The sequence below is a fragment of the Pinus tabuliformis genome, chromosome 5_2, assembly GCF_031772625.1.
Source record: "Pinus tabuliformis cultivar Carrire ecotype Pingquan chromosome 5_2, CPIR1, whole genome shotgun sequence".
NCBI lineage: Eukaryota > Viridiplantae > Streptophyta > Pinopsida > Pinales > Pinaceae > Pinus > Pinus tabuliformis.
In genome coordinates this window covers 403,391,316-403,415,314 of record NC_142306.1, presented here as the reverse complement: position 1 = coordinate 403,415,314, position 23,999 = coordinate 403,391,316, and positions in this window count along the sequence as shown.

Sequence of the window (23,999 nt, the reverse complement as noted above, 5' to 3'; positions counted from 1 at the left end):
TAGATTCAGTTCATGTCGAGTCCAAAGCCGATAAGGCAAACAACTTCATTGATCACATCCAACATCTTCGCCAGTAGGTCCATGACATTCTAGAGAAACCAAATGCCAAGTACAAGCAACGACATGATCAACATCGGGTGCCACACAAGTTTAAGGTGGGCGACAAAGACTGATTGCATTTGCAGAAGGAACGCCTTACCAGAGCCTATCGGAAACTTAGACCACTCTAATATGGTCCTTACACCATTACCAAGGCTGTGGGAGACAATGCATTTGAGCTCAACATTCCCCCATTCCTTGTTTTCACCCAGTGTTCAATGTGGATTGCCTTCAACCATACTTCCCGCCATTGTTGCACACATCAAACTTTGCAAAACAAATCACACCTATAGAGTTAAATCTAGATTGCATGGAACAAGCCACAAATGATTAAATCATGGTGCAAGATATGGGTGGTTGATAATCCCTTTATTGCTGAGAGGGATTTTTGAAAAATGAAGTAATAAATTCTCAATTTGATTTTTCCTTAAATAAATTGAGAAAATTTGAATATCCACATCAGCGGACAACTCAGATGATGTTAACTTGTGTGATGTGGCTTGTGTCACCCATTTCAATTAGTAAATTTGATTTGGAGGAGTTAGACTTCACTTTTGCATGTTTGATTTCTAATTTGTAGTAATCAAGGTCAGTTATATCAAGTTGTTTTTAGTTAAACTAGTTCCAAATTTTGGAGGAACTAGTGGAAGGTCAGTTAAGCAATGAGACTTCAATCAAACTCAGTGATCATCCAATTAACTAATCAGTCATCCCAAAATATCTAGTGCATGTAGAGAATTCGAGTTACCCAGTTGAGGTGGAGATTCCAAGGCAGTGTAACATTAGTTGTAGACTAGTCTTGAGTGTACAGGTGTTTCATGCAATTATCTAATCAACCTAAAGGAATTGCACAATTCAATTGAGGGAATTTCCTAAATAATAGGGGCTAATTCATCAATGAACAGTGCAAGTAAATAGGATCTCAAGTCGAGGAAAAATTTGACTAAGTCTGGGTCAGAGGGCTTCAGTGAGCAGAGAGATAGGTTGTGCACTTGCATGGTGAGCTTAGTTGAGCAAAGAAATTGTAACGCGTCTCTATCTCATTTGATTAATGATAGAGGCATTGGGGTTTTTATTAGATTTCCTTCCCTAGATAAAAATACTTGTTTCATGTGTGTTATTCCTCCTTGCATGTCTAAAATTTTTGTTCTAAATTGTGAAATAATGTTCACAGAGTAGTAGTGTATATTTGTGTCTTGTGTTTTTGATTAAAACTTCATGAGCAGTTGCAAATGTACAACCTAATTTCTTCGAAGAGTAGGCTAGTAATATCCTACATGAAGGATTTTATGAGCAGTAGTATTGCCTCTAAAATGACCACCATCTAGTCCATCATGTAAATCATGCAACACTTTGTCAGCCTCATGTTTTTCCAAAACACCTATGTAGAATGAAATCATATTTTTTTTCTAAAACGTATTCCATTGATAAGTTGGTATTGGTTCGATTTTAATATTAAAGCTTGTTTTTTATTATATTCTAAATGTAAAGGTGTAAATCCATGAGTCAAAAAATAGATTAGATCAACGTATTATGAATTTGAAGCATCAGGGACAGAATATACCTTTTGAATATCCTCTAGCTCTCGATCTTCTAAACTATTCTATGATTGTGAATCAATAGTTTGAGTGACCAACTTACACAATCCTTGACCTCGAACAATCTTTGCAGGATTAATTTCCAAATCATACTCTTTTAGTGCAACAGTCCAATGGGCTCTTTCCTCACCTAGGTCTTTCTGTATTAATAGATTCCTTGCAAAAAAATAGGGCACAATTACCTTGGTATGAGATTTATTTAGAAAGGGTGTGAATTTTTTTATTGATTTGAACATTTCATTTATGCATGTTTTTCAACATTTGAATATTTTAATTTAGCTGCTTGTAGAATTGTTGAATGTTATAGGCACTTCTGCATCTTGATCATTTTTTCTGAGTTAAAACAGCCGCATAAGATTGATCGAAATAAAATGAGTATAAAATAAATTATTTATTGTAATCTAGAGAAAACAAGGAGGGGGTTTATACAATAGCCTGATTAATAGAGTCAAATTCTTTCTTTTTTGTTTCACTCCACCTGAAAATTGCATTCTTCTTGATCATGTTTATTAAAGGCAACATTATTTGTGCAAATTCGGGAATAAAATGTCTTGCAAAATTGACTTGACCTAAAAATGGCTACATTGACTTATGGTGGGTAGTAACTTATGGTAAATATGTTATTCACATGAGTATAAGCTATTTTCAACGAATGGCCATGTCCTTAGAGGCATGAATCTTCAACACTAATTATTAGTTAATTATTCATTATATATATATATATATATATATAGAGAGAGAGAGAGAGAGAGAGAGAGAGGGCTTCCACGAAGGGGAATAAGCCCATAGTTGCACTCTTTAACATTCTTGCCATTGCAAAAGGTCATTGAGCTTGTGCTTGGTTTCATCATATTGATTTTCAATATCAACCAATTTTCATGAGCTTGTATTGTGCCTAATTTGTTATAAAAAAGTTGCTTCTCATGTTGAAGTTTTTATTTAATTCATTAGCTTCATTTTAAAATTTAGCTAGGTCTAAAACATTTGCCTCAACCTACTTTATCTTCTCTGGTAATTCATTTATCTCACCATCCTTTTGTTTAATTTTCATACTCATATTGGCTTCTAAACTGGGAAATTTGAGCTTGCATTTGAGCTTCAACTTGTGAAGAGTGTTGTTCCAGCTGATGTATCCTTTCATATTTTTTTATTAATAAATTCCCTTACTTGTGTTGCTTTGTCCATAATAATAAAAGCATAAGCTCCTGCATATCAGTGCTAGTTCTTTAAATTTCTCATCAGGTGTTGCTGAAGTACCTTCCCAAATTACTTCCAAGGGAGTTGCTGGTAAGGAAATAGTTATTGTCAAGACCTTTGTCTCATCTTTTTACCTTTTTTCGAGAATGGATTTTTTCTTTAGGATCTAAAATACCTCTATAGGCGGTATTTGTTCAATATCCAACTGAATAATAGGATTAAGAGATACTAAAATTGTTTCTACACTAGGACGAGAACTAATAGGTATTTTAACAATTACACTTGGTTCTGTAAGAGCACTCTCAGAAGGATTAGGTTAGGCAACAATTGATTGTTGTCTAATTGAAATATTAGCACTTGTTTTAATCATGGTTGTTTCTTTTACTTGCTTAACATTCTTTGAAGTAATCTCTTCAAACATTTTTCAATCCTTGATAATATCACTAATCTGTGGATTTTCTGAAGTTATTTGCTCCTGAGACTCAAAAGAAGGAACCTACACATGCATAGTTGTTTGTGAAGTGACTTTATGTGTTGAATAACCTACAACCTTTAATGATATTCCATCTTCTGGAAATTGTAGCAAATTTAGTGGGAAGGGAAACCTTTTAGTGTCTTTATAGACTAGAAAATGTTGATAGTTATTTGAAGGTGATTTCTTAGCTTTATTGTAGAAAGATAGATAAGAAGAGGATCCACATAACAATTCATCATAATGATTAGTCTCATGAGCATATCTCTTAATATTTGTAGAAATAGTTACTCCCCCGGTTAGCTTAGTAGGATTATGCAATTTTGTAGGAATGGTAGTCAATTTTAACTCATATACAAGGATTTTAACTCTTTTCTAGTGTGGGTAAAGTTCTACAAAGTATAAATACCAATTTGCAAAGGGAAATCATGCGACACTTTCTTGGAAGATTTATTTAATTCAAGGGCTACCCTTGTCCCTATGGTTTGGTGAGCAACATTTTTTCATAGAGGCTTATCCAGGAAATAGAGGAAAAACATGTGGAATATCATAACTTCCCCAAACACTTATATAAGTAAAAAAATATTCACATAACAAATCTCCAATTATCTAAAAAAGATACATGGCGTCTGTAAACATTCTTGGAGGTTTGGAACCAAAAATGTATTGATAAACAGGAATCATAAGAAGGTTGCATATTTGGTAAAAATGGTTAAAATAATTATCTTCCCACAATTTAGTGTGATAGATGTGGATGGGCAGAGGGTTAGCATCTCCAAGACATTGTTGGAAAATCAAAAAAGAAATAAATGGCATCCATTATGAAGGTTGCCATATACAAGGGTGTATTATGGGTGGGTGTATGTTTGATGCAAAAAGAGAGAATATGTTTGGTAATATTATCAGACAACAATTAGGCACAATTGGAAGGAAACCCATCAACAACCCTATGGACGAGTAGGACCCAATCCAATGGAAATTGTGATACATTTGGGTAAGCAATAATTTACACAACATAGCAAAAAGGGGGACTTAGGGATTGTATAAAATATTTGCATGATGATTCTTATTCATGTTTGTTGGGGTCTCTCCTCCATTCTCTAATTAAACTAGGAAGCTCTTTTTCAGTGTTATTGCACTCTTCTTGAACATAACTCTTAATAAACTGAGTTTTATACACAAGCTATGGTTTAGAAAATTTATGCATACCCTGCAGATGTTTTTGCTTGAAAGAACCAATTATTGTGCTGCGAAAGGTGAAAATTTGTCTTTTTGTGACATCTACATTTTCAACCACCCAACGAATCATATCGGTGTAGGGTAGAAGTCTCAAAGAGGCAACAACTCTGTGCAGGGGAGATTTTGAAGCATCTTAGAGCATTTCCTTAGAATTTTTATGGTTTCCTTGATCAATGGTTGCAACTATAGGTCTTGTTTCTTCCTCATATTCTTATAATGCCTCTTCAAGTAATTCAAACATTGCATTCCAGGACGAAATACCATGATCCATCGTGCAAACGGTATCATAAAATATGAAAGAATCTTGTAAGTTTTCATGAATTTCTTCCAACATTGGCCCTGTTGATGGCTAAATCGACGTATTTTTCTTGCCTTTCACCATATTGGTGGTTTTAGTAGAGCTCGCAGAAGTATTTTGTTGTATCAATTAAAACTGGGTCACAATGTTGATTCACAAAGATGTAGTAAGAAAAATAATTAGCTTAATACAACTACATACAGCCATCAAACCACTAACTCACGCATGTAGGAATTAAAACGATCGGAAGGTGGTAAGGATGAAAATTAAATTGTGGCATGCCAATCTATTCACCAAATGGATATGATGACTTTTCTTGGGTGACAGGTGACATGATCTAAATGGGATGGAGGGTGACTTGTCATTTAACGTGGCTTCTCACGTCAACCCGAGAACAAAAACTCGGAAGAAACAAGGAGATTGCTTTAGGAAATCGGTGAGGTGACTAGCTCCGGGCTGACATGGAAAGGCAAGTAGATAATGGTATTGTGGGAAAATCCATGGGTTAATATAAATTCTAAGTGGAAGGTTGATTCATCGAGAATGGGATCCTGGATATAACCAAAGGTATGCGCATTGAAAGTTCCAGGGAGGATCGTTCCGAGATTACGTGGAAGGTGGGAGTATGAATTCCCAATGGGATAGTGGAAACATAAGCGGGAGGGGGGCCCATGAGAATATGTGTTATGGTGAGTTTTCCCAAGAGTTTGTCCCCAACACTTTTGAATGGAGCGATGAAGGAAATCTCCAGGGAAGATCGTTTTAGGATGGAACAAAGGCATGAATGGAAAATACTGAGTATGGTGTGTGGATGAGGGGGGCCACATGTTATCTTGTTGTGTTTGTTTTAATCACCCCATAAGATAATCCCAAAGGAAATGAAATGACCTTCTTGCAAAAGCTCTGAGGAAAAAAACTTCGGGCTACATGTCAGTGTAAAGATCAAATGCATATGAGAGGAGAAGAAATGCTTTAATTATTGTATAAACATACAAACATTATATGTGTGTGCGTGCTTTATTTATTCTAAAGCTCTCGGTCACTATGGTTCTTTAACCTTATAGCTATATATTAATAAAAATATAGAATTTTAAAGTTTTTTGGGTTTTTAAAGGGTAAAATTTTAATAACAGATAGAAAAATATAAGATAAAAGTTTAAAAGAGTCCCCATTTTTATTATAAATACAAAATGGGGGGTTGTTGTTTGATACAACAATTGGAGACACACTGGGTGAACCAACTATCTCTATTTATATTATTGAAGAGAAGGAATAAGATAAGATTGCATAAAGATGAAACTTACAACTTAATAAAAATTTCTGACAAGAATTTTATGGCCATTTAAATAATAAGAAAGAAGGAATTGTATTCATACATTTTCGTCTCACCTTTATCCAAAAGGAAAGGGGTATATAAGTTTACTCATTTAAATAAGAAAATAAGCTTTTGATTTGATTATTAAGCATAACTTACTACAAATTTATGCATGTTGTTTAATTCAACTTTCCGTACCCGACATCGCTTCATTACCAACGGGTCTATTCAGTACCCCTGCGAAGTTTCCTTAGTATCATGTACACATTTACTCACTTCCAATGACCCTGTTCAGTACCCCAATGGGTTTACATACACTTATCATAAATTCTTATATTTTCTTTATTAATCACGTTTTGATCATATTTTTAGAGATTGCAATGGTGGATAAGAAGCATGGCTGATAATAAAGTTATTTAGATGTAATATATATCATGGAATTATGCTATCCATTCATCTTTTGATCAATCATTCAAGTTATTGCAAATTTATCACGTGAAGGGAAATTAATACTTATGGGAAAGGATATGCTTCAAAGTATTTTCCAAAGAACACTTTCTTTAATATGATGAATTAACCATAAAACTCAGTCATGATACTAAATGTAATATAAGTTTCAAACTTGTTTGCAATATTTTTGAATGATAATTATTTATAATCAAAGGTACATAAACAAGATATAAGATGTAAAACATGTTGCAAATTGTTATTAACAAATAAATAGCCAGAAAACCAGATTTACAAAGATTATTTACATATTTACGGAAAAATAAATTTTCAAGAAAAATAAATTTTCAAAATTTTCTCATTCACATGAAGATTTTATTCAACCCCTTAAAGGGTTTGCAAAATAAATGTGGATGGGCCATTCTTCTCAGATATTTGAAATGGACTAAGCTAGATTTTTTGGAATTTAGAATGTTTACATTTATGCTCATGTGCCTTATCCCATTTCAAAACTAAGTCACCAACATTGAAATTTTTGTCACCAACTAAATTGTTTTCAAACCATTGTTTGATGATCTTTTGATGATTATTATGTTTGTTTATATTTTTGTCTCATTACTTCTAGCTTAAATATTTTTGCTAAGCATTGTTGTAAGCTAGAATATGATTGTTTTTTAATGGATTGAATTAGGGATATCATAGGCAAAGCAATGTTTGGAAGTAAAATGGCTTCCTTCTCATATACTAGAAAGTAGGGGAAGTACATATTGATGCTTTTTAAGTAATTATGTCAGCCCAAAGAGCATATATGAGAAATTTATGCCAACTTCCATGATTAACATCAATGGTTCTTTTAATGATCCTCAAAAAGTTTTTATTAGTTGATTCAGCTAAGCCATTGCCATGGGGATAGTACTTAGATGAATATTTTAATTTGAAACCTTTCTAAATAGAAAAATCAGTTAGCAAAATGGAAAATAAATAAGTAGCACTATCACAACTCAACATGATTAGGAGATCAAACCTAGTTATTATATATTTATCAATAAAATATATCACTTGTTGAATAATAACATTTTTAAGAGGCATGGCCTCCACCCATTTTGTAAAGTAGTCGGTTGCAGTGAGAATAAATATATGTTTATTTGAAGAGTTAGGAACAATATCACCAATTACATCAAGACACCATTGCTCAAAGGGTTGGTCGATGATTACAATTTGTAAAGGAAACATTGCCTTCTTTTCTCTCCTAGTAGAAGTCTGACAAATTTTTCATCTTCGAACATATGCATGTGCAACATTGAAAGGCATAGGCCAGTAATATCCTGCATGAAGTATTTTATGAGCATATGGTATCACCTCTAAAATGGCCATCAGTTGGTCCATCATGTAAATCTTGCAACACTTTGTCAGCCTCATGTTTTTCCAAACACCTAAGTAGCATGGAATCATAATTTTTTCTAAAAAGTATTCCATTGATAAGTTGGTATTGGTTCATTTTAATCTTAAAGAATGTTTTTTCTTAGATTCTAAAAGTAAATTTTTTGTTCCATCAATCAGAAAATATATTAGATCAACATATTGTGAATTTGAAGCATCAAGGATAGCACATACCTGTAGCAAATCCTCTGGCTCATGATCTTCTAAACTATTCTTTGATTGTGAATCAATAGTTTGAGTGACCAACTTATACTATCCTTGATCTCAGGCAATATTTGCAGGCTTAATTTCCAAATCATACTCTTACAGTGCAAAAACCCAATGGGATCTTTCCTCACCAAGGTCTTTCTGAATTAATGGATTCCTTACAGCATAATAGGGCACAATTACCTTGATATGTGATTTAATTAGAAAAGGTTTGAAATGTTTGATTGATTTGAACTCTGCATATGCGTGCTTTTCAACATTTGAATATTTTAATCCAATTTCTTGTATCCAGAATTCTTGAATGTTATAGGTACTTCTGCATCTTGATCATTTTTCTGAGTTGAAACAGGTGCATAATATTGATCAGAAGCAAATGTATATAAAATAAATTCTTTACTTTAATCTGGAGAAAACAAGGAGGGGGATTATATAATAACATGCTTAATATAGTCAAATTCTTTCTTTTATGTTGCATTCCACTTGAAAATTTCATTCTTCTTGATCATGTTTTGTAAAGGCAACATTATTTGTGCAAAGTCGGGAATAAAACACCTCACAAAATTGATTTTACCTAAAAATGACTATGTTGACTTTTTTTATTTTTTATTTTTATGTGGGAGTGAAATTTCTAAATTAGATTTAACTCTATCATGGTCTATAATTATTCCATCTTTAGAAACAATAAATCCCAAAATTTTACCATCTAGAAGAGCAAAGAATGACTTTTTAGGATTTAGAGATATACCATATTTCTTGCATCGTTCAAAAATTTGTTTCAAGTCATGAATATGATCAATTTGTTTTTTTTCAAAATATGCTAATGTCATTGATATATACAAAAATGATTTTATTTATCAATCCTCTTAAAACAATATCCATTTCCCTCTGAAATGTTGCCCCAACATTGATAATACCAAATGGAAACTTTTGATAAGCGTAGGTTTCCCATTTATGTTTAAAAGTAGTCTTTAATATATTGTTGGGATGTACAAGGATTATATTGTATCTAGTCTAGAAACCATCAAGGAAGGACATAAACTCTGATCCAGCAATAGATTGTAGAATTTGCTCCTGATACTTTATTAAGGTTTTTGAAATCAATACAGATTCATATATATTTGTTCTTTTTCTTGACTGGAACCAGGTTGGATACCCATTTAGAATTCCTAGCTAGAAAGATAATCTTGGCTTTCAATATTTTGTTTAATTCAGCGTTAATTTGAGGTTCAATATTTGAATTAATCATTCTTAATTTCTGTTGGATAGGTTTTTCGTTAGGAGACATTGGGATGGTATGTTGGATGATTGAGGTATCATAGGTCTTAAGATCTTCATAATTCCATGCAAAAGAATCCTTATATCTTCTGAGTAGATAAATAAATGTGAGTATTTCTTCTTGTGACAATCCAAGCCCAAAATTTACATTTTGAGTAATTTTGTCTGAGCCAAGATTGATGACCTCAAATCTTAAGGAAGAGCTTGAAGTTTTACAATTTATAGGATTTTTAAACCTATCCTTAAGATCATAAAAGTCTTCTAACTTTACTAAAAATTTGGGAATGGAGTTCTCATATTTGCTTTCATTTGATGATCTGTTCAATTCTTTATCATGAGAGTATTCATCAAATATCTGGTCATCATGTGTTCCATATAAATTGAGGAAATTTACGTTGTATTCATCATTAGAAACTCTCCAATTGGAGATATTATCAGGTATGGAGGGTCTGAATCTCAATTCAATTAAAAAATGATCCAGGTTGAAGTCTTTAGGAAGGATAAATTTAAAGGAAACATTTTCTAAAATATCTGCACCTCTGTTTTGCAATCTTGGGATGGGACTAATATTGAATGCAAGAAAATGAGAAGTTAATTCTTGGCTAAGAAATTAATAATTTTTTAGGTGAATAGAAACATAATGGATAGTATTTCTTACTTGTTTGATTACAATTTTTGAGTCACCAAAAACTTTTAGATATATGACATCTAGACTTACTACTTTTCTTAACCCTTGTACTAGTTTTTCATATTCAACAACATTATTTGTGCATTCAAACTCAAGTTTTCAAGTAAGCATGGTTTTATGATTCCCCATTAGGGTTTATCAAAATGCATCCTATGTCAGCTCCATCATTATACTCTAACCCATCAAAATACATGGTCCAAAATTGATTATTTACACATTTATCTATAGGGGAATCTACAAAATTTACACAATGTGATGTATCAATTTGGGATAAAATTTCAATTTATGAGAAAATAGTAGTAGATGAAAAGGGATATAATTGAGCAGTAAAATTTCCAAAGTATGATTCTACACAATAATTTCCTAAGGTATTGTTGGTAAAGGAGATTGACTCATTTTCTTCTTCTAGATCAGTGACAATATGTTTCAAATGTTTTTTATCGATCAAATCTTATTTGATTTGGCTTGCCATTATATGCTGGCTAGACGTGTGACCAATCAGTTGTAAAGTAACCTTTCATCTTTTTTGACCAGTCTCTATTCAAGACAAGACCATGGGACTCACAAATATTAGCTATTACAATATCAATGATCTGAAAGACTTTAGGCTAAGAAGATAATCTAATTAAGACATCCTTCAATTCATCTAAAACCTTGACTTTAGTTCTATCAAGTTGTACAATTTGAGTGGATGATTCCTGAGGCCTATCATTACTTTTCATGCAAACAAAATATGGCATGATGTTAGAAGAGGCGCCAGAATCAACCAAACAATTATGTACATTCCTATTAAATATCTCAAAGGTCAAGAGATAAGGCGGGGTATGTGAATTAGACCTATCTCTTATGATAATTGCATCTCCTTGTTTCATTTTATCATAGGAAGAAGGGGGCTTTGACTTATTTTTAGTTTTAATAGTGATAGCAGTAGTGGGTAGGGAAGATTTTGAAGTAGCATTCAAAGCATTTAATAAAGGATTTTGTTGTTATTTTAGTTTAGTAACTTCATACAGTCAAATTTTAGCCTTGTTCTTATCCATATCCTCTATAATATTATACTCTATACTATCAAATATTACAAGAGTTTTAGAAGCATACTTATCTTTAGCGGCACTTTTATCTATAGAAGTAGGAATAGATGGAGCATGAATCTAACTTTATTCATGGGAGGAGAAGAGGTACTTGGAGTAGTGGCTTTATTGGATGGATAGGGAGTTTCATATGCTTTTCTTCTTATTTTCACCATGAGTGCATCTCTTTCTTCTTCATCAGACAAGGATCCAATGAAATCCCAAGTCGTGTTGGCATCAATTATTTCTTCTTTTTCTTCTATTTTTTGTGGATCCTCTTCCTCGTCTTCCTCTTCATAAATTTTGAAATATTTCCAACAAGAGGAGTTTGTTGAGCCCTTCTAAACAGTCTAAATGGTCTTCTGAAATATGTTTCTGCTACAACCTATTTTTTGAGGTCAACAACCATGTTTGATGAAGATTTGATAACCTTTTGAATACCTTCCATATAAAACGTGTATCTAGTGTTATTTTTCTTCTTCTCTTCTTTAAATGTGATCTTTTTAGTTGGTTGAGAGGAATTTTTCTTCTCTTCTATGGAATCTTTCTTAGCAAGTGCGAGCATTCATTTCTCAACATATATTGTTTCCTTCATATTATTGCTAAGGGTTGTATTTGTGTATTTTTCTATGAACATAGCTATTGAAGAGGGAAGAGATCCAATATACCAATCAACTTGAAAATATTCACCTAGCTTGGGTGAATGTGGCATCTTATTCAAAATTTTATTAAATCGTGAATTCAAATCTTTGACTCGTTCATAGAGACCCATCTTTATATTGGAAAATTAAATTATTAACAAAGTTGGTGTCTTATCATCACCAAATTTATTTAAAAATATATCCTCAAAAGTATCCCAATTGGTTATTGAGTTAACAGGTAAAGTAAAGTACCAAGAAGAATATTTTCCTTCAAAAGTATGAGGAAAAAGTTTACAAACTGCATCTTCTTCTGAAACATCTTTTAAATCAATAGCTAGCATGAAATTATTTATATGTTCTTTAGGAGGCACACCATTATCAAGATTATTTTTTGGTAGCCATCATTTATGATATTTAGGAAGAGGATGTTATTGACCCCCAACATTCACAGCTCCAAGAGTTTCACAAGGTCTTTGTGCCATTCTGGTATTTATAGGGATTGTACTAGTTGTAGTAGAAGAAGTAGTTGCAGTCAATGATGATGGGATTTTGGATGATGAGGGACCTGATGTAACTAAGTATAGGTTGAGTTCAAAGAAATAGATGTAGATAAATATGAGGGGGAAGAGTTTGATATGATGATGTAGTTTTTGGAGTGATGGAAAGTGTGCGAGGAGGGGAACTAGGAGTAATAGTTTCACTAGTTTTTCCTGATGATTTGTGTCTAGTGGAAACTCGAATGAGTTTACTCTTATTTCATCATTTTGAGCTGTCATCAAGATGCCAAACTCTTCAGTTATGATGTAACACTTCCTTCTGAGGCTTCAAATTCTTAGGAGTGATTTCTTGATATTGGTAGTCCTTCGACCTTCTGAATAAAGCTTTAAATTTCAAGTGATACATGTGGACCTTAAGGAAAGGTTGTGTTAATTGCAGATTCATCAGAATATATACAAATAGTACTAGGAAGTGTGTGAGAATGTTTTGCAACTTCAAATCACGGGGGAGGATCGTGAATGAGATATGGAAGTTGTGGGAGAGATCAAGGGAAAATATGAACTCTTTGAATGGCTGGCAATTTTTTGATTTGATCTTGACATTCATATTTAGATGACCCTCCTAGCACCAGAAATGTTGATGGCTAGAATTGACCTCATCAACACTTGGGAAACCACCCAACCAGAGGCCCAAATTAGAGCCTTTTCTGTTTGGGTTGGTGGTTCTACCTGGTTTTGAATTGGGTCTAGTTACCTATATGGGATTTTTTCTAGAGGATGGAGGCTTGAGGATATATGAACTAAAAGAGAATTATACAAATGGAGACAATGATTCTAAGTAAAGACTAAAATTAAAATGAATAAAATCTAACTAAACTATATCATTTAATATATAACCCGGGTGAAATTGCATATGTGAAATGAAATATAACTCAATAACTAGAGATGTAGATCTCTTCATTAAATTGTTTAATTAAAACAAATTGTAAATGATAATCAATTCAATTAAATAGTTAATTGAATTTTTATATGAACAACATCCACATATAATCTCGAATTATTATGTTTACAAATGGTAGATACAATAAGACATAAATGAATTATTAAATCCTTCACTTATAAACATGAATAAACTCAAATGATTCCAATAAAAAATATAAGCAAGACAAAATCAATAATAGTACCAATTCTGCTCTACTTCTCTAAGACATGGAATCAAAAGTGGTTCAACTTATATTAGAAAATAAACTCATACAAAAGTGCAACTGGGCCTTTTCTTTCAAAATTTCAGAACCCCTAGCCATGGGCCTAAGATTTGTTTAAATAGTTTTTGAACAAGAAAGGAGAATAGTTACATCTATGAAATTCTCTCAACTAAAACAAAAACAAACTTGAGAAAAATAGAAATTTTGTTACAACTTTTAAAACTGAAATGAAATTTTCAACTTGGAGGAACAATTGTTGATGAAGAGCCAGTGGGTGATTGCCATTGCTAATAGACTTCTAGATGATGAGCCAGCTCGAGATGTGAGTGAGGTCTAATGCTCACTTGACAGTAATACACTTAAGCTTGAAATGATTGTAGTAACTAAGTTTCCTGTTCATTGATGACCTTAGTTGCTTGAAGGTAACCACGGGGTTTGATGAGGAATTCCCAAGTCAATTGGAAATTTACCTTTCACAATTGTTCAATCCTCACATGGGACTTTTATTTATCATTTTTCCATTTTGATTTCAATACTTCTACTTCCGAGAGAGTTTCCACTAAATCACTTCATAAAATTTTCACCAAATTAAGTGACTGAATGATAGATTGAACAACAAAATTAGAAATCCTTTTAGCATATTTTACCAATTCCTTAACCAAACATATATTAGTATTCCAAACATGAAGAAATTTAGACTTCTACATTTCATTAATTCTTGGTAGATTTGGAAAGAACCTTTGTAGATATTCTTTCCATTGCAAAAGCTAATTGACCTTGTGCTTGATCTCATCATACTGATTTTCAATATCAATCAAATCATCAAGAAAATAATTGACCAATTTTTCATGAGCTTGTATTGTGCCTAAGTTGTTACAAAAAAATTGTTTCTCATGTTGAAGCTATTGATTTAAGTCATGAGCTTCATGCTTAAATTTATCTATGTCGAAAACATTTGCCTCAATATGATTTATATTCTCCTGTAATTAATTTGATCTCACCTTATATTTAATTTCAGACTCATATTGGCTTCTGATCTAGGAAATTTGAGCTTGCATTTGAGCTTCAAAATGTGAAAAGTGTTGTTCCAGCTAATGTATTCTTTAAACATTTTTTTTGTTAAATTCCTTGACTTTTTTTGCTTTGTCTAGACCAAAAAAAGCATAATCTCTTGCATATTGGGCCAATTATTCAAATTTCTCATCAAGTGTTGTTGAAGTACCTTCCAAAATTACTTCCAAGCGAGTTGTTGGTAAAGCATAAGTTTTTTTCAAGACATGTGTCTCCACCACCTTTCTCTTATTTTGTTGTTTTTGAGAACGGCCTTGTGCTTTGGGATTTAAATTACATTTATAGGTAGTATTTATTGATTATCCAATTGGTAAATATGATTAGGAGATGCTAGAATTGTTTCTACACTAGGTCGAGAACTAATAAGTGTTTTAGCAATAACACTTGGTTCTGCAAGAGTAGTCTTTTAGGCATTAGGTGAGGCAACAACTGATTGTGGTCTAATTGAAGTCTTAGCACTTGTTTTAGGCATGGTTGTTTCTTTTACTTTCTTAACAGGATCTGAAGTAATCTCTTCAAACATTTTCCAATCCTTGATAATATCACTAATCTTTAGATTTTCTAAAGTTGTTTTCTCCTGAGACTCAAGAGAAGGAACTTGCACATGCATAGTATTTTGAGGAGTGAATTTATATGTTGAAGAACCTACAATATTAGTTTATATTCCCTCTTCTGGAAATTATAACAGATTTAGTGGAAATGGAAACCATCTTATGTATTTTTAGACTAGAAAATGTTGATAGTTGTATGGAGGTAATTATTTAGATTTATTGCAAATATATAGATAAGAAGAGGCTCCACAGAACAATTCATCATAATGATTAGTCTCATGAACATATCTCTTAATGTTTGCAGTAGTAGTTATTCCCTCAATTAGCTTGGTAGGATCATGAAATTTTACAGGAATGGTAGCCAATTTTAACTCATACAAGGGTTTTAACTCTTTTTCAACATGGGTAAAGTTCTGCATAGTATAAATACCTATTTGTAAAGGGAACTCGGGCCACACTTTCTTAGAAACTTTCTTTAATTCAAGGGCAACCCTTATCCCTACTGTTTGGTAAGCAACCTCCCTGCAATGAAGCGTATATGAGATAAACAGAGGCCAAACATGCGGAGCACCATAACTTTCCCAAACCTTGATGTAAGTAAAAAATTATTTGAGAACCAATGTTTGATTCTTAATAAACAATCCATGGTGGTTGTAGAAATTCTTGGAGGTTTGGAATTGAAAATGGAATGATAAATAGGAAAAAATGGTCAAAGTAATTGTCTCCCCTGTGGATGGGAAGAGGGTCAACAAGTGTCCATTTCTAGCCCATTACTAGAAAATCCGAAGAGAAACAAATTTCATTCATTATGAAGGATGACATATAAAGGTGTGGATTATGGGTGGACGTATGTTTGGTGCAGAAAGAGATAATATGTTTGGCGATATTATTAGACAAAATTTCAGCCCAATTGAAAGGAAACCCATTAGCAACCCTATGGAAGAGACAGACCCAGTCCAATAGAAATTACAAGACATTTTGGTAAGAAATAGTCTAGATAACATAGAAGCAACATAACAAAAATATGGATTTAGGGATTGTATAGAATATTTTTGTGATGATTCCTCTAATATTTCAGTAAGCTTACAAACATAATGGAAATAAGACTAGCTCAGGCGATGGTAGCTTATCTCTAAGATGAGATATGGTGGCTACATGCCTCTGAAGATGTATTTAGGGATTGTATAGAATATTTAGAATACTGAAATATTCTTACAAACAGAATGGAAATAAGACTAGCTTGGGTGATGGTAGCTTATCTCTAAGAAGAGATGTGGCAGCTACATGCCTTTGAAATGAGTTGGAATGAGGCTCAAGGGCCTTTTTGTTATTGAACAATAAGAGAAAACCCTAAACAACCAAAACCCTAACACGAGGAGATGTACACCAAGAGTTTATGGGCCCTATTGGGGTTAGTTGGGAAACCAACTTCTTGGGTCGTAACTTGGTCATATTATCTCCGGTTGATGCATATGATACCTCATTAGAAAGATCTCTCCAAGTACTACAATTTCTAATGCGATTTCCATAGAAATTCTAGAGGCATTTTTCCAAAAAAACGTCATTTAGGGCCTTAAAACAGCGTCGAATGTTCAGGACCCGAAAAACTGCCAAAAATAGTAAATTGTGCTACAATTAAAAAAAAACAACAACAACAACAACAACTGAATGAACAATGGTGATGGTATAAGTGGAATAGGCGTGTGGCCACCAATATCCACCTGGATCAGTCCTCCCCCCTTAGGAAGCAATGGTCTCCATTGCGTTGAGTTCCTCCATGAGATGAGGAAACTTCTGCTGAACTTGGTCCCTAGTGAGCCATTTTCCTTGGTGCAAGAGTTGGCCATCTTTGACAACTTGATACATCTGGATCTTCTGTTGGCGAGTTTTCTTGATATGCGTGTCCATGATCCGATCAGTTGCAGCTTGTTCCATGCAGTCTGGATTTAACTCTGTTGGTGTGAGTTGTTCTGCAATGTCAGATGTGTCCAGTAATGGTGGAAAGTATGGCCAAAGGTGATCCACATTGAACACTGGGTGCAAGCCAAGGAATGGGGGAATGTTGAGCTCAAAAGAATTATCTCCCATAGCCTTGGTGATGGTGTATGGCCCATATCAAAGCGGGTGAATCTTGCGGTGGGGCCCAACGAGGCGCTCCTTCTGCAAATGTAGCCAAACTTTGTCGCCCACTTGGAACTTGTGCAGCACCTGATGTTGATCATGTCACTACTTGTACTTAGCATTGGATTTTTCCAATATGTCATGTATTTGTTGGCAAATGTGTTGAATTTGCTCAATGAAGCTATTTTCCTTGTTGGCTTCAGACTGGACACGAGCCAAATATGCCTGAGTCGTTGCAAATGGTATGGCCACATCAATGGGACATAGTGGTTGGAATCCCAAGCCCACCTAAAAAGGGTTGTCGCCAGTCAAGTTGTGGAGAGCCCGGTTATAACTGTGCTAGACATAGGGGAGGCTCTCATTCCATGTGTGTGGATGCTTTGAGTTGTACATGCGCACAATGTGTACGATCATCCTGTTGACAACCTTTGTCTGACCATCAGTTTGGGGATGGAAATTTGTGGATTTAGTGAGCTTGGTGTCCAGTATTGATCTAGGTGGCTCCAGACACATACAGAAACCCAAGAGGACTCAGAATTGGTCAAAGTTAAAAGTGTTCATAACGCTCCTGAACCAAGACAAGAATGCATTGCTCGTCACCCTGATTCCAATGGTGCAAACGACACTCAAATCCGAGCTCATATGGAGGAGATAGAGCCAGTTAAAGTTGCGGTCAAAGTTGGGAAGTGGGCTAGGTTTAAGTGTCCTAGAATTTGTCTGACACCAAGCATGAAACCTATCTCTCTAAAATGGGTGAATTTGTTGGATGGTTAATTTGTCCAATGACCCTTATTTTCGTTAAAATTAAAAATAATCAATATTTTTCATATAAAAAAAAAGAAAAAAAAAAAGAAAAAAAGAGAAAAAAATAAATATATATATATATATAATGAGGTGGCCGACCATGACCCCCACCATCCCCCCCATTTGGCATATATTAAAACATAAAAAAAGGGACGACGACCATGACCCCGCCGGACCCTCCAACCACCAACCAAACCATGGGGTGGCAGGCAGTCAAACCTCGCCACCCGTCAACCAACCCACCGACAGACCCGATGGACCCGACCCCCACACATATGCCACTTGTCACAACCGAAGGCAGCGGGGTTTGAACTCACCCGACCAGCCTGGCTAGCTTGCCTCTCGAGCGCCTCCACACAAAACGACATTCCAAACTGCATATGACACGACATTAATGTGACCAACGAACCCATGCCATATTAAAAATTATATGCTCCTTTATTAAAAAATTGTTATAACTATATGCCAATATTTGGGGGTTGGAGGGATTCGAACCCCGACCACCCCGCCTCCAATTCTCTGCCATAACCACTAGACCACAAGTGGCGACTTTGTAAAGTTTGTCTCTTAACCATAATATAAATTCTTGTTTCTCAGCGTGACAGAGGGAGAGCACAAAGAAAGGAAGAGTGCCGAAAGGAGAACGGAGATCTGTGCAGTGGAACTACGCCCAAGTGTAACCATGATGCAGTTCTAGGAGGCAGAATTTTGACACGTTTTTTGAGACAAGGAATATTCTTTTCATGCCAAAGATTCCTTGGGAGGTAAAATTTCATTTGAGCATAATGTAATCAAGATTATAGTCTTTTTTCTCAGATTTTCGTAGGGAACACAATGGCGAGGTCAGCTTCGCCTTTTGAGTCGCAGATTTGTAGATTCACAGTGGAGGAGAATCTTCGAGAATCTTGAGGGAATCTTCGAGAATCTTAAGGGAATCTTCCAGATTCCTTGGAGGCTGAAATTTCCCAGATCTAGAATGCAGCCAAATTTATACTTATTCTTCTCAAAATTTTGCAAGGATATCAATGGAGAGATCACTTTTCTAATTTGAGTTGCAGATCTCTAGTCAACCTAGAGGAGGGAATCTTTGGAGAATCACGTGGGAATCTAAAATATTTCTACAAGTCCAGATTTTGCCTGCTTCAGAATTCAACAAATGGATAGTTGATTTTACACCTCTCAACAACAAAAATTCAGTGGTGCAGTTAGTTTTTGTAGGTGAGCCTTCTATTTTTCAACCATTTTCCATATTGGAGCGTCAGTGTCAGATTTCAAAGCATGGACAATCGATTCTATGCAATTCTACGTCACAATTTCAATGGTGCATTCAGATCCAGCAGCCGAGTATTGTATTATTCAACCACCATGAGAGTTGAGGTATATGAATTGTTGTTGTCATGTACTTCTTTGATCATTTGTTGTGAGATGTACTATGTTGTTTCGATTCTTTCTTGCTGTATGATGTGGATTCTTTGTAGCTATTTCATGTGAGATGTATTCATCATGGATTGTTATGTATGTTTTGATTGATATCCCTTTGTTTCCATGATGGCAGGATACTCATTGTCACTATGGGTGTTTTGGTTGAGATCCTTTTAATGGTGGGATACTCATTGTCACCATGTGTAAGATTATGTCATGCTGATAGGAGGTCTATTGTGAGTGATAGTTCCTATAGTGGAACATCTCATGGAGAGACTTTGCCATTCATGTAGATGGCACATGTCCTTGCATGACAGAAAACATAGTCCATGTACATCTTCACCATTTCTAGCACTGAATGAAGCCGCCAACACCATCTTGACACTGAGCCCGGAGACGTAGTCCACATTGGATGAAATCCATTATCAATGTCTCTTGTTTATGATTTTTTGATAGTCATTATGTTTAGATCTTCTTAAGCATGCATATATGTTCATTGATGCTCTTATAAAATGAAATTCTAACTACATCATGGAAGAAAAAGATCTTGGTTAAATCTGGAAGTTGAGTCAACTAGGATCAAGCATCGACCAGAGACTGGACCAAAATGTATTGAGGAACCTGTTGTCTCGATCTGAGATGATAGACTGTGGGATCCCAAAGTGTACCCACACTCATTCAAAGAAGAGTTTAGAAGTGGTTTATGTTGTGATATTCTTCTTGCAGGCCACCATAATGGCCATCTTTGAGAATTTTTCGATGACCACAAAAACATAGTCGTTGCCATGTTTAGTAGAAGGAAGGCCCAACATGTAATTCATGGAAATGGATTCCCAAGGTCGACTAGGGGTAGGAAGCAGAGTATAGAGGACTTGCTTCTTGATGGTCGGTTTGGAAATGGCACAGGTAGTGCAAGATCTAATGTACTTCCCGACATATTGTCGAAGATTCGACCAATAGAAATACTTCTGTAGTACTGCTACCATTTTCTCGAACCCGAAATGCCCAGTGACTCGACTGTAGTGCACTTCAAAAATCATCTTGACCCGCTCGCTTGAAGGAACACAAAGGTGTCCCAGGTGGCATAGCAGAGTATCCTGGAGGTGAAAATATGGAGATTGTTGACCCTCCAAGAGTGTATGGTATGTTTGGTCGAATTCTGGGTCACTTTTGTAGAGAAGTGGCCAATCAGAAGTCTCGTTCCCACAAGAGTTGAGCACGTTGGTTAATTCCATGATCGGTGGTCAGATGAGGTAGTTTGCAACATTATTGGTGTTTCCCTTCTTATAATTGATATTCAAATGGAATTGTTGCAAGTATGTGGACCACTTCTGATGGTGATCATTCTGCAACTTCCCTTGTGTTTGTATGAACTGCAGGGGTCAGTGGTATGTGTGGATGACCGTTTCCTTCCCCAAAATGTCATGCTTCCATTGTCGGTAGACTTACACAATGGAATACATCTCTTTTTCATAAGTGGGATACTTCTGGACTGTGTCTGAAAGTGCCTCACTGTGATATGCCAATGAATGCCCCTGTTGAGTAAGGAATTCACCAATAGCATAGTCAGAGGCATCTATCTCGATCTCAAATGGTTGTTGCAAGTATGGTAATGTGAGAACTGGTGCAAAGCAGAGGTAATGTTTCAACTCAGTGAATGCCTTCTGTTGAGATTCAAACCAAAATAATTTTTCTTTCACTCCTCCCTTGGTGACTTGACTCAAGGGCCAAGTGATATGAGAGAACCCCAACATGAACTTGCAGTAGAAATTGGCAAGACCCAGAAAGTTGTGCAGATCTGTCAGAGTGGTTGGGGTTGGCCAATCTTGAATGACTTGGATCTTGGTTGGATCCACATGCATTCGTCAACCCGAAAGGAATAACCAACCATTCGAAAAGGCCCTCCTTAGCTTTGAAGGCATTCTTCCACACATCGAAGGGTTGGACTGGTACCTGGTGATATCCAGACTTCAAGTCGATCTTTCTGAAATATTTTTCCAACTTGAGTTAGTCTAGAAGGTCATCAATCCGTGGGATTGGGTACCTATTCTAGATAGTGATCTTGTTTAGTGCCTGATAGTCAATACAGAGTCTCCAAGTCCCATCCTTCTTTTGTACCAACACGATCGGGCTCCCACAAGGTGATGAACTCAACTGGATGTGACCTTTCTGCAAAAGCTCTTGAACCTGCCCCTTCATTTCATCCTTCTCCATAACGGAGCACCGATATATTGGTCCATTGGGATGCAACACACTTGGGGTCAAATCGATGGAGTGCTTGACTTGATAGTGCAGAGGCACCCTTGCGGGGGAGGTGAAGATGTCTTCGTACTCCTTCATGACCTTGTCCATATGTTTTTGTTGTGCGAAGGGGCCCTGTCTGGAGGTCGTGGCCACCATCTTCTTCTTTCCCTGAGGGCGTATCATCAGGGAAACAAATTTCCCGGTTTTGGAAATGAGCTTACTGCATTATTTTGTAGTAACGAGAGATATGGCAGTAGGCGGTGCTACCTTCAGTATCTTGCACAACTTATTTCCCAAGGTAATAATAACAGCGCGAGGCCTTGACTCATACACAACATGTCGCTTCCACATGTATGGTTGACCTAATAATACTTCACAAACATCAAAGGGAGCAACGTCACATAATACCTCATCCATGAAGGGGTTAATGGTGTATGGAAGTGGCACTGTTGGCTCACGCGAAGATCTCGTCCTTGGTGAAGCCACTCAATGGTGTACATTTGTGGGCGTGTTGTGGTTAGTAAGCCCAGCCGCTTCACGACCTCTACTACAATGAGGTTCTTTTGGCTCTCGCTTTCGAAAATGAACTGTAGCGGGGAACCTTTACCCACATCTAGGAGTGGAAGAGACGCTCCTCCTCCTATGGATCTTCGGGTTCCTCCTTTTGGAACTTCGTGGTGGCAACAATGGAGTTGGGCTCCACATCGATAATTTGCTTCCCTTTGTCATTCCCCTTGTCAGGTTCTAACTCAGAGTCGGAACATGCATCTGATTCTGAAGCCTTCAGCTTGGCCACCAATGATTGCTTGGACCGACACTCACTTGTGTTGTGAGTGGAGATCTTATGGAAATCACACCACTTTCCTGTGTCCTTCTTCAGATTCACAGTGTTGTCCTTCGCTTGTGGCTTTGGCGGGTTGTTTTGGGCCGTCCTGCCTTGGATTTTTCCTTTGTTATGTGGTTTGGGGGCACCTTTCCCTTGTTTCGGATTCGTAGATCCAAAGTCTCGCTTCTTCTGTTTAAATTTATGCTTCATCTTGACGGTGTATCAGTACGTCGTGCCGAGCGAGGAGATGTCCAGGAACTTCATCTCGTCTTGGATGTATCTGTGTAGGCAGTTGCGGTACTTGAGTACCAAATTTTTCTCAGAATCCTTGATACCCAACTTCGTGCGAAGGGTATGAAAAACATTGGTAAACTCTGGCACATCTTGGTCCCTTCCCTATCGCAGCATGGTCCACTTTATGTATTTGTCCTCATAGCTCCCGACAGGGTAGTATTGCTCCTTGATGGCATCCCAAAATGAATTCCAAGTGGGAGCAGCTAAAAACAGTGAGGTCGTACTTTCATCCTTTTGCTCACTATAGGTTTCCCACCAATTCTTGATGTGGGGGGCGGCTTTGAGAAGAGAAAAATTAATATTTTCCCGGCTAGAAAAATCATGAACAGAAAAATATCCTTTTAGTGGATTTAACCATTTATCTATAGCATCTACATCTATTTGGCCCTCAAATATGGGAATGTAAAAGTTTACTTGTACCTTAAAAGGTGTGGAGCCTCCAGAGTGGATGTTGAATGTGGATGCACTGCTGGTGGGCAACCGTTGAAGGATCTGGGCAAAGTTATCCATCATCGCATTCCTTTATTTCTCGAGGGCCTCCTCGAGCAATATTTGTTAGGATTTCCTGCTCCCCTCTTTCTTTTCTTCCCCCATGGGTGGCCGTCGGGGTTTGCGAGATTGACCTTGCAAAGGTTTAACCAGATCGAGCCCTAACTCCTCATATCCCAACCTCGTTGGGGACATGCAAAGAAAAACAAAGATAGAGCAAACCGCTTTGATACCACTGATCCAGATTTAAACAGGAACGCAACAAATTGCAAATATAACCATAAATACAAAGATGCAACAGAAATAACACTTCATTTCATTAATACCAAATAATGAAATATGCTTACAAATAGAATGGACATAAGACTAGCTCGGGCGGTGGTAGCTTATTTCTGAGAAGAGATGTGGTGGCTACATGCTTCTGAAATGAGTTACAATAAGGCTCAAGAGCCTTTTTATTATTGAACAATAATAGAAAACCCTAAACAA